Source organism: Lissotriton helveticus, chromosome 6, assembly GCF_964261635.1.
Source record: "Lissotriton helveticus chromosome 6, aLisHel1.1, whole genome shotgun sequence".
Classification (NCBI taxonomy): Eukaryota; Metazoa; Chordata; class Amphibia; order Caudata; family Salamandridae; genus Lissotriton; species Lissotriton helveticus.
The window spans coordinates 1360225653-1360242035 of NC_136067.1; positions in this window are offsets into that span (position 1 = coordinate 1360225653).

Here is a 16383-nt window from a genome sequence, read left to right on the forward strand (position 1 = left end):
CTATGGGATACACAGATCTTACAAAAGTGAAAAATGAAATTATCAGTATTTCACTATCAGGACATGTAAAACCCACCAGCAAATGTCCTACCTTTTAAATACACTGCACCAGTAGCAGCTGCTACCGGATTCGGGTAGTGGGGCAGGGGGGGGGGGGAGGGGGAAGACAGGTAACAAGGACGAAGGAGAAATAAAAAGTAAACCACTTACCTGGCGCCTGCGGCTTCCGCCTCTCCTCCTTTATCCGTCCTCTTCCTCCTTCTTGTCCTGGCCAGCAGCAGGAAGCACCTGGCTCTTAGTTTCCCCTGAGTCAAATCACAATGCTGCAATGCAGCTCTGTGATAAGTCTAAGCACTGTGGATCGGTGTTCAGATGGGGAGTGAGAGGCTTTGCATGTTCCTCATCAGGCTGCGTATTGCAGCCTGGTGGGTAAGATGCAAAATGTGCATGACTGTTTGGACGGCCCGGGAGGAACGGTCACGCAGTCATGCCAACTTAAGGAGTGCAAATCACTCCATTCCCCTGCTGTGCCCAGCCTGGCTCCGCCCGAGAACCACTGATTGCAAAGGAAAAAAAAATGATAATAACAATAGTTATTATCATTTTAGTTTTCCTTCTGTTCAGTTTGGCAACGCTCCTCCACCATGGCGGAGGAGCTGCTACTGAACTGCACCCTGCCCATGGGGCTACCTTAGGGGCCTAAGGGAATGTTTGGGCCTGGCAAGTGGATGCACTTGCCAAGTCAACATTGCGGTTCAAAACTGCACACACAGGCACTATAGTGGTAGGTCTGAGACATGTTTGCAGGGCTACTCAGGCGGGTGGCACAATCAGTGCTGCAGTCCTACTAGTAAAACCAAGTATGGCCAGGTCTAAACTGGGGTGGCATGGTGAGCAAACAAATGATGGATTTAACCCAGATCTCTTGGCTGGGGTGAATGTTTTGATTTGTTATGCATTCCGTCCATCAATTGTGTGTCTTTTGCAGTCCTACTGGTAGCATTTGATTTACAGGCCCTGGGCACACCTGGTGCACTTTACTTGGAACTTACTAGTGAATCAAATATGCCAGTCATGGATAAACCAATCACCAATACAATTTACACAGAGAGTATTTTCCACTGATCAGCAGCAGAGACATCTTAAGGATTTTGGGGGCCGTGGGCCAAACATATTTTGGGGGGCCCTGTTGGAGACAGCTTTGAATTTATGATCCAATTTCAGCTCTTTCATGCCCTCTTTGGCCAAGTCACGGACAGTGCAAGACACAATCTTCCAAATTCCAAATGTTTTTACATCTAAAATTCAGGGATAGTGACGTTTTTACAATATTGTAACACAGCAGCAGCTCACTAATATTACTGTAGAGCCTGCTTTGCCCATGCCTTAAAACGTCTCAGATCAGCAGTGGTAAAGTGCCCAGAGTTCTAAACCTAGCAAAACAGATAAGAAGGCAAAACGTTTTAGAATAACCCTGTTAAAAGGGCCAAGTCCAAGAATCTCAATTTTGATGCAGCTTTACTTAACCCGGGTAGTCCTGATCTACAGCTCCATATAAAATTCACTATCCAAGACAATTCATGCATTCATCTAGTAGTTAGCGTTTTCATATATACATTTTCCTTACACCACCTTTCCTCCCATGCATAGGCTACTCAGCATACGCTCTGATAATACCGTTTTCTTCCGGCCACTCTGCATGCAATGAGTCATTCTCCTACACTAACCATACACCATAATAAACTGCTATCCACAACACAGGATTCCCACATGCCCCGAGTTTCATGTTCGCTGCCTATGACCTAACCTCTCCCTCCACTCCCTGCTTCCTGCACCTGTGCCCCCAGACTCAGTTGTGTTTGGTAGAAATACACAGCACACCTTGCACGCAAGGCTCAACTGCCACGCTGCAAAGTATTTCCTGGATTGTACTACGTCTTCATATATCTTCTCCTCACAACCAGTTGTCGCAGGAACATCTGTGCCATTTAAGTCGTGGACTATTGAATGCAGTCAGTGGCACTTACAAAGAAATGTCTGTGCTCACTGGATTCACAAAAGACACACAATTGATGGACGGAATGCAGAACAATTCAAAACATTCACCCCCAGTCAAGAGATCTGGGTTAAATCCATCATTCTTTTGCTTACCATGCCCCCCAATTTTGACCCTGTGCCTCATGCGAACAGTCCAGCCCGAACTGCCAAGCCAGGTACTCCCTGGACCAGAAACAAGCATTCTAGGACTGGTTTCGGGGTTTCACCCCTCTTCAGCCAGAATAGCTTGATTCCAGTGGCACAGTGAGCCCAGGACCCACGTCTGGGCATACCTGGCGCACTTAGGGCAAGAAAGCAAAAGACACTCAATTGATGGACGAAATGAAGAACAAATCTAAACATTCACACCAGTCAAGAGATCTGGGTGCCCAGACGTGGGTCCCGTAATCTCCATGCCACTGGAATCAAGCTAACCTGGCTGAAGAGACGTGAAACCCCGAAACCGACCCTAGGATGCTTGTTTCCAGTCCAGTCCAGTCCAGGGAGGACCTGGCTTACATACCACACTGTTTGAAAAGCAGCTGCAGAGTGGGCATCCCAGGATTCCCTGCAGAACCCCCCCATCTTTATAACACTGCATGGCATCCTGCAGATCACCAACATCAAGCATTTAATCACGTCTTTTTACTGTTCATCACAGGAGGAAAACTCGACATTATCCATGAGGGGCCTACAGCAGCAATAGCGGGCGCTCTGTAAGAGCGCTCTGCCTCACCACGCAATTGATGCTGACCTCGCCGCTGAGCCCCAGTGAGATCCTCGTTCTCTTCCAGGGGAAACTCATCAATAGTCATAAGCACTGAATAATCCCCACCCATGTGCCTGCTATTACCTGTTTTCTTTTCTGAAAATAAAAGGTTGTTGTGGAACACTATTGCAGTGCATGTTCTCTATTACAGTATTTGTATGTGATATTATTTTCACACCATAGAAATACATGTAATTTTGGCTTCTTAGCCCATTGGAAATATAATAGGCTGCATATTTATGTGTTTATACATGTGTATATGTATGTTTGGTTAGTACTATGTACTTGTGGTTCTAAACATACACATATATATATGTATTGTTGTATATGCTCCTGGGTCCCGCATATGGGCGGCAATTATTCAGTACTTATGACTTTGATGAGTATACCCCTGGAAGAGAAACAGGATTACAGGTAAGTAACTTATCCTTCACGGCACTGAAGAGGCACCAGATTGCAAATCCCGAGACCCGGCGCAAGGATTAGGTGGCTGTGATCAGAGGCCACAAAAGACATTCACCGACAGCTGGGCGAGCTGCGCAGTGGGCCTCGTTCATTGGGAACCATGTCCCGAGAGCCACCTCGTCCCACTGGCTGGGGGCAGGAAGAACACCGCTGCAGCATCACCAGCAGTGGCCATCATCTGCGGCAATGCTGTCCCCCCGAGGGCAACGGCGAAAGTAGTCGGCCCAATAAAGTATCAGGGTCCAGATTGCTGGGCCCGAGGCCCCCAGGGCCTGGCAGTTGCGATCAACAAAGATGACCCATATTGAAGTGAGACCCCACACCTGTTTCCACAATTCGTGGCCTGATGCCCCGAGGCAGGGGCATGCTTGACACCCAGAAGCAAACGACAGGACCTGAGGAGCTGCTGCCAGCCTACACACAAGGACATCCTTCCCAGAGGAGAGGCACGGGGCTCTGAACTGGCCATTGCCCATTCTTCCCATCCGCACTGACACTGGGGATGTGAGGAGGGATCCCTGGATGCCTGACAGGCGAGTGACTTTTCTTTCTTCACTTCCCTATCCCACTGCGATTCTGGGTGCCGGCCTACTGGTCCTGGAGCTGGGGCTGGGTGGTGGCCCTGCGCCCCAGGTCCCTCGGACACCATGGATCCTCCCTGCCCCCACGGTACATCTGTGGCCGAATTGCATCTGCCTAATCAGCCACATTGGGCAACATTACCGTGCCGCATAGCGCCCACTGTCTAACCCCCGCAACGACTGACTCTGAGGGGCATGCCGAGCAAGGCCTGGGAGAACCACAACTGCCTTACTGGGCACACATGGAAGGAGGTGAGATCCACAGCTGGCCTCAACCTGGTGATCCTGGTAGTAGAAGGAGGCCTTGGATAGACGGAGATCGGGGAAAGGCCGGTGAGGTGACAGCTCAGTGGCGAGGGGTGACCCCTGTTTTACCAATAGTCCCTTGCTGGGTCCAGTTGGGAATGTGGCTGTCCTGGCATCACAGAGAGCCGACTGCTATTATTGGCTTCCTGGTATTGAATTTCTGCCCTGTTCCCTGTGCCACCCTACCCATCATGGAGAGAGTCAAACCCTCTGCCTTTGCAGTGCAACAGAAAATTGACAAATGTATAAAGCAGCCAGCACTGGCAGAGGATGTTGGCACTGCAGGCGGCAAAGAAACACACTTGCAATGGCTACAAACGCCCTCCATCCTGCAGGCGATCCAAGACCTCAAAGGAACCATGGAGGGCAAAATGGGGGAATTGAAAGTGGACCTGTTCTTGATCCATCAAGGGCAACAGAATACAGTGGACAGTGTTACGGAGGTGGAGGGCAGAGTCTTTGAAACTGAGGACACAATCAAATCACCTGGCTCCTGCCTCTCGTCCCTACAACATTTGGTTGGCTACCTGAAGCCTCGGGTGAGGAATGCTGATGGAAGATCATGGCACAATAACTTGCATATTGTGGGCGTCCTGGAGGGGGCAGAGGGGAATACTCTGACCTCATTGATCTTCAACTTGCTCAACAGCTTAGTTCAGGCTTTGTAGGTGTCAACAACAGAGGAGATCCTTTTAGGAAGTGAAACTAAAACTTAGAGCCCTGAACATCCATTACATGCTCCTCTTCCCGGCCTGCTTGAAAGTTAAATACCAAGACAATATTTCATTTTTCAGTACGCCGGAAGAGGCCTGGGATTGGGCAGAGGAGCAACCCAACATGTGATGCAGTGGCATATTCTCACTGAAGGGATGTAGGAGGGGTGGAAAGTATGAGGAGAAGAACTCACCGTCCTGAGAGGAGGGCTCATCCTCTGGAGCCCTAGAGGTCTACGGTATGGAAGATGGCCAGGGTGGTGGATACAAGTCTCTAGCAGAAGGTGATAGACCCTGGCTTACTGCTACCCTTGGAGGCACCCTCTACTTAACTTGTTCTGCATAGACTTGGCGTGTGTGTGCACATGTTGCTAAGAAGGCATGGTGTGACTCAGGATGGCTGCCAATCCAAGCTTCAAGAAGTATTATTTTATGGTTTTGCGTTTGTTGTGGTTGATACAGGGGGGTTTTAGGGGTGGTTTGTGCGGGGAGTTGCACGAAAGCTGAGACACACATCTTAGGTTAGCCCAGTTGGCTACTGTCCATAGTTGCCTCACAACAGGTACTTCTAGTTGGTGAAGTATTTAGGGGGAGTTGAGGAGGAGGAGAGGTGGGTGGAGAGGTTTTATATTGACCCGGCATTGGTACACCTAGATGCGTTCACTTGGCAGTCACACATACAACATGCACCTAGCTCATGTGGAAAGCTACCACCTTGGGCAAATGACTGACTCATAGAAAGATATTTTCCCAGGAAGGCTTAGCGTCCTCTCATGGAACGTTAATAGCACGTTGGACAAGTTAAAGAGAGGGGCAATTTTGAGGGTAGCCCACCGATTTAACCCTGTCATTTTAATACTGCAGGAGACACGGCTTATGGGCAATCACTGCCTTTTCCTGGCTCACAGGTGTTCCACTGAGAGATCCACCGGAGTTCGAGATGGGTCCCCATTTTGTTCCATGAACATATTCCTCTAACGGTATCCAGGGATTGGCATGATACCAAAGGATGCTATGTGGTGGCAACTGAGGTACTGGGTTTTTCAGAACCGGTACCGGACCGGTAACCCAGTGGTGTCAGGGTACACACCTAAAGACCTCGAGTACTTTCCTGATTTAGACCACAGAAACTCAGAGTCTTCTAGGTGAAGTCAAGGATCGATTTTATTGGCTGCAACCAAGTAACAGGTCCTAGAAGTACAACAACACGGGATGTATATTCTCAGGAGACTGCTCAATCTTACAAAGCGAGGCTTCTCTTTTTATACAAAATATTATGCTTCAGGCAAACATTCTTAAATTTACAGTAGGCCATTCACATATTTTCACTACAAAGAAAAAGCAGAGTCATGACGACAAGCCCACATTACAGTTCGTCCAGCCCATAATAAATCACCCGGCAAGGCCCAACAGTTTCATCAGATATCGGTGGACCCCCAATAAAAACGGGCACCTACTCCTCGTAAAGCAAGTCAGAGAGAAAGGAACAGGGACAGGTGGGAGCAAGATTAGGCAGGGTGTGTGTGCGATGAAAAGGGTTTATGACATGTTGTGCCTTGATGCTATCTCGTTCGGCCACTGGGAGAGGAACTGACCAAACAGGTTCGGCCTGAGGCAAAGGTTTCAGCTTGCCCAGGTCAGAGAAAAGTCAATCAAGGTGTACGTGTCCTTTGATATCGAATTTAGCTGTATTATAAGCCTATGTCAGGGCAACCCACAAAATGGCTGCCGTACACAAAATGGAAGCCAAGGGTTCAAGACGAAAATGACGATTTTGAGGTGAAATCGTCACTCGAATATGACGAAAATGCTTGTACATAGTGTACTAGCCATTTTCGGTCTTTTGATATAAAAATCGTCATGCTACGACGAAGTTTTATTCACGAGTTCAGAATTTTCAGAACTACAAACCCTCCTTTTGCCCTTACATAGGCAATTAACCTATCCTCATGCTAATCTGAGTCCAGGTCTATATTCCTAAAGTCATTGAGATGTTGCTGTAACATCATTCTATTACTTAGTTCGTCTTTTGATACAGGTTTCCTTACACATGATGTAGCACAGAGGCCACATATTGCAGGAGCACACTGCACGCACAGACAGAACAGGAAAAGAATGGCTAAGACCATCCCAATGACCATCAGAATTTTCCATCCCCAGCCGGATATCAGTTCCCAGAACCATCCCATCAAAGACCAATCTCCTTTATCCACATGAATAGATTCGGAAATCTTATGCAGTTTAGAGATGGCCTGGTACACTGTTGGAGCGTTATCTGGAATGAAAACACAGCAACTCGATTGGATCAATCTACATACCCCACCTCGGTCTGCAAGTATGACATCTAATGCGACCCTGTTCTGAAGGGTCATAAGACGATCCGACTGGAGCTCAGCAGTCAAGTTACTAAGGGCACCAGCAGTTTCAATTACGGTGGACTCAACCACCCTTGTCAATTGCCTTATGTTCCTGCTGTTAACCATGGGTCCCCAGAACGGCAGAAAACCCTTTACGAAGTCCCCAAATTCTTGTCCTGCAGTGTCTTCTTCGCTGAATACACCTCTAACTATCCTTGTCTTGTGGTAATCTGCCGCCGCTGTGTAGGTGGGAGGCAGCAGGAACGAAACAAAACATGTGCCCGAAAAGTCAGGGGGCAACCATGTATAGGCTCTATCATGGCAGATGAAATAGGTACCCTTAGCTGCTAAAAACGAAGGGGAAGTCTGGGCTGCAAAAACATACGTTTTAGTGCAGATACTCTTCCCTAACTGAGCTCTGGGATTCTTGCCATTACCTTGCAGACACATGTGACCCTGATGGGGTACAATCCAAATCGGGGAAGATCTCTTAGCTTGCTGTTTCTCACTCAGAGTAGCTCCATATCCGGTCACGTTCCATCCTACGTATACTAGTGTCTCATCTCTCGGGATAGTCTCATAAGAAATGTCTTCCTTTATCATATCTACTATACCCTTAACTCGAGCACTATTCTTAGGATTGTCTGTTACAGAACGTAGGGGGTAGACTTCATGTGCATAGATGAACATTGTCCTGTATGCCCACACAGAACCATAGTGGCTGAAAGGCAGGACCAGATAAGGGATACCTTTATCCGTTGTGTGAGGCATAAGACCACACACCCAACAGTTAGTTGTGTTCATTACTAGTTGGTGTTGGTGCAAAAGCTGAACAAAGGAGTTATTAATAAACTCTAATCTCCTAGCGGATTCGTGTTCAGGAAGGGGTTGAAAAGAGTGTGGGGAAACAGTAGAAGGAGGAGGTATACGCGATGTAGTGGGTGCAAATGTTACTCGAAAAGAGAATAAAACATAACTTATTAAAAATATAATCACACTGAATAATATGAAAATGCACAATATCAAAAAGCTTTTCTTTGTCATTATTTTACATATTCGGTTTTTAAAGTTCACAGTTTTGGCAGGTCTCTCCATCTCGAAAAACTCCATCCTCTCTAAAGTGCTGCCCGCGATGGGAGGTTGTTTCTGCTAAGGAATGCTTCTGTCAGTCTAGGGCAACTCCCTTGGACCAACCAGAACTGTCGACCTAACGTCGTCAGCTGCACCCCAAAGACTTTGGGCAATCGCGGCCCTAGCAGCGGAACCCGGATGGCGGTTCGAAAAACAAAAATAAGCAAGTTTCTCAGATGGGAGAGCTGCGCTTTCAAAAATAGTACTTGGAGGAAAAAAACTTTTATTAGTTCGTATTTCTCGGCCTCAGATTATACCGTTGTTTTCCTGGTATTGTATTATCTTGGAAAAGGAGTTCAGGTTTTGTAGTGTCCAATCGAACTGATGGTGATACAGCTGGTTGCAAAATTTTATCACTCTCTTGTTCAGTAAGTGTTCCTTTTACTCGTGCATCACTGAAAGGCAGAAAACGTGGCACAGTTTCAGTTTCTGAGTCGGCGACACCCTTCTGGACCCACTGGTCATACGGCAGAGGTAAAGGTACCCTCTTGCAGTGGACTCCGTGGATCCAGTGCTTCTTCCCTTCCACTCGAACAGCTGATCTCGTGGAAAGAAGGACGAGGTGCGGTCCGGTCCACCTGGGCTGGTCGTTCTTGGTTCGCTGGAAATTTTTCACAAGAACCCAGGTTCCAGGGTCGATGGGGTGACCTGGAGTCTCAGAGACCGGAGGCAGGGTGTCATGGACCTGTTGGTGTAAAACACGCAATTTAGCCGTCAATTTGTACAAATAATCAAGCAAAACAGGGTGTTCTATTTCACTGAACTTAGTGGGCCTTGGCACTCCCCATATGTTGGCCGGGCGGCCAAAAACTATCTCATATGGACTAAGTCCCACTCGCGAATGCACAGTCATTCTGGTGGATAGGAGTGCTAGGGGTAGAACGTCAGGCCATCTAAGACCAGAGCTCGCTTGGATTTTGGCCAGTTTAAGTTTTAAAGTGCCGTTGTAGCATTCTACTAATCCAGCTGATTGGGGGTGATTTGCAGCGTGGAACTTTTGCTGAATGCCTAGCCCTTCACATACTCTCTTCATCACATGACCCACAAATTCACTCCCATTGTCACTCCAGACCATTCTAGGCATTCGGAATCTGGGGAAGAACTCTTTCACAAGGGCTTTAGCTGTGGATAAGGCAGTGTTGTCTTTTAGGAGGTAGGCTTCCACCCATCTTGAGAAGGCACACACAACAACGAGTACGTATTTTAAATTGTTGCACCTCTCCATGTGGATGAAATCTAGCTGCAAAACCTCGAACGGATACGTAGGAGGTGCAAAATGACCAGCTGGAGTTGGGGTTCCCCTACCAGGATTGTGTTTCAGACACACCATGCAATTCTTGACCACATTCTCTGCACACTTGTGAATTCCTGAATTTTGCCATACTGGAGCCAACAACTTACAAATCCCTTTCACGCTGATATGAGCCATTCCATGAGCCATTGTAACCACTGCAAGCACATATGCATCGGGTAACAACCATCTCTGATGCTCTGACAATTCAACCCAACAACCATTTGCATCCATTTTACCCGTACTTTCTCTCCACATGTTCAACTCTTTCTCTGTAGCCTCAGCTTGAATAGACTTCACACTCTCTATCGTGTCTTCACACATTCCAACATCACCAACCCATCTTGCAGGGCCTGCAACATACATTCGGCTCATCACATTCCTTGCAGTTTCTTTCGCGATTTCATCAGCAAATGCATTTCCACGACCAACATCATCAGTCACCTTCTTGTGAGCACTACATTTCACAATCGCCACTTGCAGAGGCAAGGTCAGTGATTCAAGAAGCTCATTCACCAACTGACCATGCTGAATCTTAGCTCCATGCGAAGTCAGGAACCCACGTTCTTTCCACAATCGTCCAAAACTGTGAGCCACACCAAACGCATACTGACTATCGGTATAGATAGTCACTTTCATTCCTTTAGACAACACACATGCTCTTGTAAGTGCAATTAATTCTGCTGCTTGAGCTGAATTATGTGGAATGCGTGCAGCTTCAACAATTGTATGCAAAGTCGTGACAGCATATGCTGCAGTCGTGTCTGTTGGACCTTGTGAATTCCCCAATACAAAATCTCTAGTGAAGGTGAAAAAGCGTTGTTAGCGATCATTTATGATCTGATTGAAAAAGATGTGATTGAAGAGACAAGAGGCAACGTTTGCAATAGTCCTGTTCTGCCTGTTTTGAAGCGAACTGACCCTTCTCAGCCACCTGTGTACAGATTCGTGATCGATCTTAGAGAGGTCAATAAAATAGTTGTGCCACAATTTCCAGTTGTTTCTGACATTACTGCCCTATTGACTATGATTCCAGCTTCTGCCACCTGGTTTTCGGTGATTGACTTGAAGAATGCTTTCTTCAGCATCCCGATTGCTGAGGAGAGTAGGGATATTTTTGGCTTCAGTTTAGGAGGTCGCAGCTTCCGCTTTAAACGCGCTCCCCAGGGCTACTGTGAAAGTCCATCAATATATAGTCAAGCTTTAAAGACACAGCTTGATACGATTGTTTTACCTGATGGCGCTACCCTCATTCAGTATGTAGATGATTTGCTTGTTGCTGCAGATACTGAGGAAATCTGTAAAGAAGCCACGTTGTCTTTGTTGCATCATTTGTGCGACTTGCATCACAAAGTGTCCCTTTCCAAATTGCAATATTGTCGACAAGAAGTGACCTACTTAGGTCATCTCTTATCGAAGGAGGGAAGGAAACTGACCCCAGAAAGAATTCAGGCAATAGCGAAATTGAGTGTTCCAAGAACACAGAGAGAAGTGTGTGCTTTCTTGGGCATTACATCATATTGCAGGCAATGGATACCAAATTTTTTGTTATTAGCCAAACCTTTGGTGGCATTAACGTGTAAAGATACACCCAATCCCGTTCCTTGGTCTCAAGAGTGTCAGAAAAGTTTTATTGAATTGCGCACAGCATTATGTTCGGCTCCTGTGTTGGGTACCCCCAGCTACAGTAAGCCCTTTACATTGTATGTCCAGGAGAAACAAGGTTGTGCATTGTCAGTTTTGACTCAGTTGTTTGGAGACAAGCAGCGTCCATGTGCATATTTTTCGTCGACTTTGGATCCGGTAGCTAAAGCATTGCCGAGTTGTTTAAGAGCAACGGCGACAGCAGCTGTTTCTATTCGACAGTCTGCTGGTCTAGTGATGAATAACATGTTAGTGGTGATGGTTCCACATGCAGTGGACACGTTGTTAAACAGAACCAAGAAACAGCACTTAACTAGTGCTCGATTGTCAGGTTACGAGTTGACATTGTTAGCGAGTCATGTGCACATAAAAAGATGTAACACACTTAACCCAGCTACGTTGTTGCCAAGTGTAGAGGAGTTAGATGATTCAGAACAGCATGATTGTTTTCTTAGAACAGAAGAAGAAACGAAAGGGAGAATAGATCTTAGGGATACTCCTCTTGCTGAATGTGATGGTACATTATGGGTGGATGGCTCATGCTTCAAGCTCCCGAATGGAGACACGACTGCATAATAGAACTCTTTGTAGCACCAGTATCCAACAGAAAAGGCTCTGACACACCTGATGTAATCACCTCAACGTATGGTCCACTCTGATCTACTGGAACTGAAACAACTCCCTCTCTTTGCCATGGGTCTCAGCTTTGCTGTGAGCGAAGGTCGGGGTCAGAGATGTCTGGAAGTCCATGTCCTGTGTTGCAGATTCTTTGGGATCCGGCGGGAGCCTCGAAAATGCAAAGATGCTGTTGGTGCCTGTTTGAACAGGGTGGTCACTCCTTGACCACAAGGGAGATTTCTTCCTTCTTCCCGTCAAAATGGAATGTCGAAGGTCCAGGATATATGTTGCAGAGTTTCATCCAGGGTAATCTAAAGTCCTAGGGACTGGGGTTCTATACTTATAGTAAGTTTAAGGATTGGACTAACTCTAAGGTCCCTCCTATGGGTGGATCTGGGGTGGGGGTGGTTACACCCCTTCCCCTTTGTCCAGTTTTGCGCCAGAGCTGGGGCTGAGTGCCCCAGCAACCAGTTTGAACTGGGAAATGCCTGGATCACCTTGTGTGCCCCAGGCAGTGTCTGGAAAGCATTCACTGAATGCAGCCCTCCCTGCACCAATACACTAAGGGCCTGTCTGGGGAGGTGCCAGCACCTATTGTCCAGGCCTCCCCTGCCAGAGTTTCGTCCAGCAGCAGGAGGTCAGACTTGTGTCTGTGGCAGCAGCATCCATTTTGTGATGCTGAGGCTCTTTTTAACTTTAACCGGGTAAACCAGTAACTACATGTCTTCTCCCTATAGAAGGGTGGAATGCTACCCCCGATGTCAGGACTGGTGGGGGGTAGTATTCCAAAGTGTTTGACACCTTACACGACATGTTTTGATAAAGCCAAACCAAAGTTCGCATTAACCGCGAGGATTATAATGCACTTAAGAGTATACGGTATGGCTATATCATAGAACAGCTATAAGGAGATGGTTCCGAAAGCTGCAGAGGGGCTCAGCTCATGCTAGGGCACCCTCTCACATAAAACCAAGCACTCTACCACCAGGATTGTCGAGGTCTGCCTTAGGAGTGGCTTATAGGTGTATATATGTCTATATATGTATATAGATATAGGTATACTATATCTAAGTAAGGGGTGATTACACCACTTTACCCAGGCTGTAAGAACAGACCTGTGGTGTCAGTTTGGAAGGCAAACCAGGGGTGGCACAATACATGCTGCAGCCCCTGGTAGGCCTAGGGTGCATTTATGCCCTGGGTACCTAGGGTACACTATAGAGGGGCTCACAACGGTGACCCAGTAACCAATCTGGTATGTACCTAAAGTAGATGGTATCAATTTAGAGAGAGAACAGCTGAGCTGTGGGCCTGATTAGCAGGTCCACAGCTACACTAAAGTAAAAAAAAAACAAAGAATCACAGCAAAAAGTGGGGGTAACCATAGGAAGCAGACCCTACTCTCCTACATTCATACTCTCCATATATTTGGAACCTACTCAGGTCCCTGCATGAACAGGGCCAAGTTGTCCATTTAACATATTTCCCAGTGCCAGACGGCTATGCAATGGGCACCAGAGTTTTAGATGCTTTCCTCAAGGTTCAAATATCTGGAGGCATTTGTTACTGAAGACAGGACCCGGGCCTATGAGGCTAACTTACAATCTCAACTGGTGGATCTGGTGAAAAGATGTGAAATTCTGGTTCTCCTTCCCGCTGTCCCTACTCGGACGCTCGATCATATTTAAGACAGTTTCCCTCCTGCAGCTTTTATACCAGCTCCAGAATCACCCCTTTCAGATTGGGCAGGGCTTTTTTAGCTTCTTTACAGATCGATTGTGGCGGGTGGAGATTCCCCGCATTGCTCTTTAGAAGTGCTGCAGGCCTCCCTTTGAAGGTGACATAGCAAGCCCAGATCTACTGTTATATTACAAGGTGACCCACCTTTTGGTGCTTAATGACTGGTGGTTCCGAGACCTGGCGGATGCGGTAGAGGGATGGGTTATGGACCAAAAAATCCTTCCTCATTTAGTATATTGTGGAGACGTCCCACTTTCCCTACTTGGCTCCACTTGGGTTGTGCAGTCTATCTGGACAGCAGCTGTGATGGCAAACGGTTGGGTAGGTGTTAGACCTGGCATCCTTGGCGTGGTTTCCCCTGCTTTTTGCTATGCCTCCTGTATTTTTCATGCTTTGCTGGATTTCGCTTTTGCTGGTTTAGATGCTTTGGGCACTTTGCCACTGTTGATCAGTGTCAAAGTGCAAGTGCTCCCTGTATAAAATTGGTATGGTGATATGTTCTTCCTGATTGGCATGATTGTTTTAACAATAAGTCCCTAGTAAAGTGCACTGAGGGTGCCAGGTACTGGTGAATCAAATGCCACTAGTGGGCCTGCAGCACTGATTGTGCCACCCACCTGAGAAGCCTGAACAAGATCTCTCAGGCCTTCCACCGCAGTGCCTGAGCGCAGTTTGTTAACTGCCATGTCAACCTGGCAAGTGCACCCACTTGCCAGGCCCTACCCTTCCCTTTTAGTACACACAGGGCACCCCTATGGTAGGCCCAAGGTACCCCCCCTGGGCAGAGTGCAGTCTATGTGAAAGGTAGGACATGTACTGGTGTGCGTAACATGTCCTGGTAGTGAAATACTGGCAATTTCATTTTTCACTATGGAAAGGCTATCTCGCCAATAGGACAGAATGGGAAATGCTTTGCAGCATATCTTACCATAGGAACAAAATATAAAAGTGGAGTTTGGTGTCCCTGAACTCAGAATTTAATAACACATCTTTTAGTAAGGATGTTTTTTAAATTGTGTGTTTGAAAATAGCATCTTTAGAAAGTGGCTATTTTCTTGTACAAATATCCTCTGTGCCTCTGCCTCTTTGTGGATTGACCTTTCTGGTTTCAGTGTGAGAGAGACAGAGGATGTGCATTCCCTTTCGACAGCCCCTGGGGGAGGTTGAGGTGTTCCTGGATGACCCAGCCCTGAGCTGAATAGTCCCAGGCTGCATGTAGAGTGGTGGGAGGAGATTTACCTTACACCTGAATGGAGCCTGACTCCCTTGTACAATACTGTCTCCACCCCCTGTGGTGGAGACAGCATTGTGTTACCCCTAGTGAATGCAGAACTGTTTGTACTGGTTTCAGAGACCCTTACTTCAAAAACATCAAAGACATTTTGGAGTATAAGTATGTGCCCTAAATCCTGAGTAAATTAGACTGCTTTCTGTAAGTAAGTAAGTAAGTAAAACTTTATTCGGTTTCAATTTTCAGCAAACCATAAAAGTACATAGAAAATCATACATTAATCTAAAGCAGCAAATGAGTAAGTATTCAAATATAAAATGCCAGTTTGTAAAAGTATTGCACCAATACAGGTTAAAAATGTACCAGAAATGCAATTAGAGATTCTTTCTATGTCTGATACAGAATTTAAAATACCTAACAATGGGGAGAGCGAAAGATTCAAGCTCTAGATATTGAAGGGACAATAGGGCAGGGCGACAAAGGCGCATACCAATAGTTTTTAAAATAGGTAGTAAGTAGCATTTTCTAAGCTCTAAATAGAATTTGCTTTGTGATCAAGAGGAACCTTTGCCTAATGGGCAACCATGGTTGATAAGGAATGGACCAATATCTTAGCCTGCCCTAGTTATATACTGAGAAATTAGAAACACAACTTATATCTTACACAGGGCGTATCTCTCCCCCGATAAAATTAACAGATATTTCAACATTATCACTTCCGAGTGCCCCCGCTGTAGGCAGCCTGATGCAGACCTGCTCCATATGTTGTGGTCCTGTGGTTCTCTTCAAACCTATTGGCGCGATGTCACCACATCCCTAGCGCTCTGCACAGACACACCTTTGCCAATATCATGGGAGGTTTGTATATTAGGACTTTACGCAAGGATCAAAAGAAACAAAGTAACATCGCGATTTAAAGATTTGGGGTTGATAATCGCGAAGCGCCTGCTTACTAAATGATGGAAACACCCAGACCCTCCTGAATTGATCAGCTGAAAACGATCTCTTGCGAATTGGGCCCAAGCAGAGAGCACAGCACTACATAGGGAGGAAACGGCAGGGCTACGCAAGTTCCCCATAGCGCAATGCTGGGGTACTATATTCTTAGCATGTACCAACAAGAGCGCTGATGATGCGGACGCCACCCACCAGATGTACACAAAGTATCCATGCGGGCGGCCCTAGTACATAGGAAATGCGATATTAATGGAAGGGAATTACTACCTGTTAGAAACTGTGGCATAGTTGACATTCGATGTGGTAGACCCCATGACCCCTTTGCCTGTCAGGGGACACACCGACATTCTACATCCCCCCAGCAATTTTCATAGATTGGTGCCCTGCCCTGAGACGCTCCCCTGTGGTAGGGATAGGGATACACGGACCTATGCATAGCCCGGCGAAGAATGCTGAAATTTATGAACTTAATGACAGCCTCTTTATCTTTTTGTTTCAAATAAGTTGTTAGGAGTAGTGTATTGGAAAATGGATATCTTATTG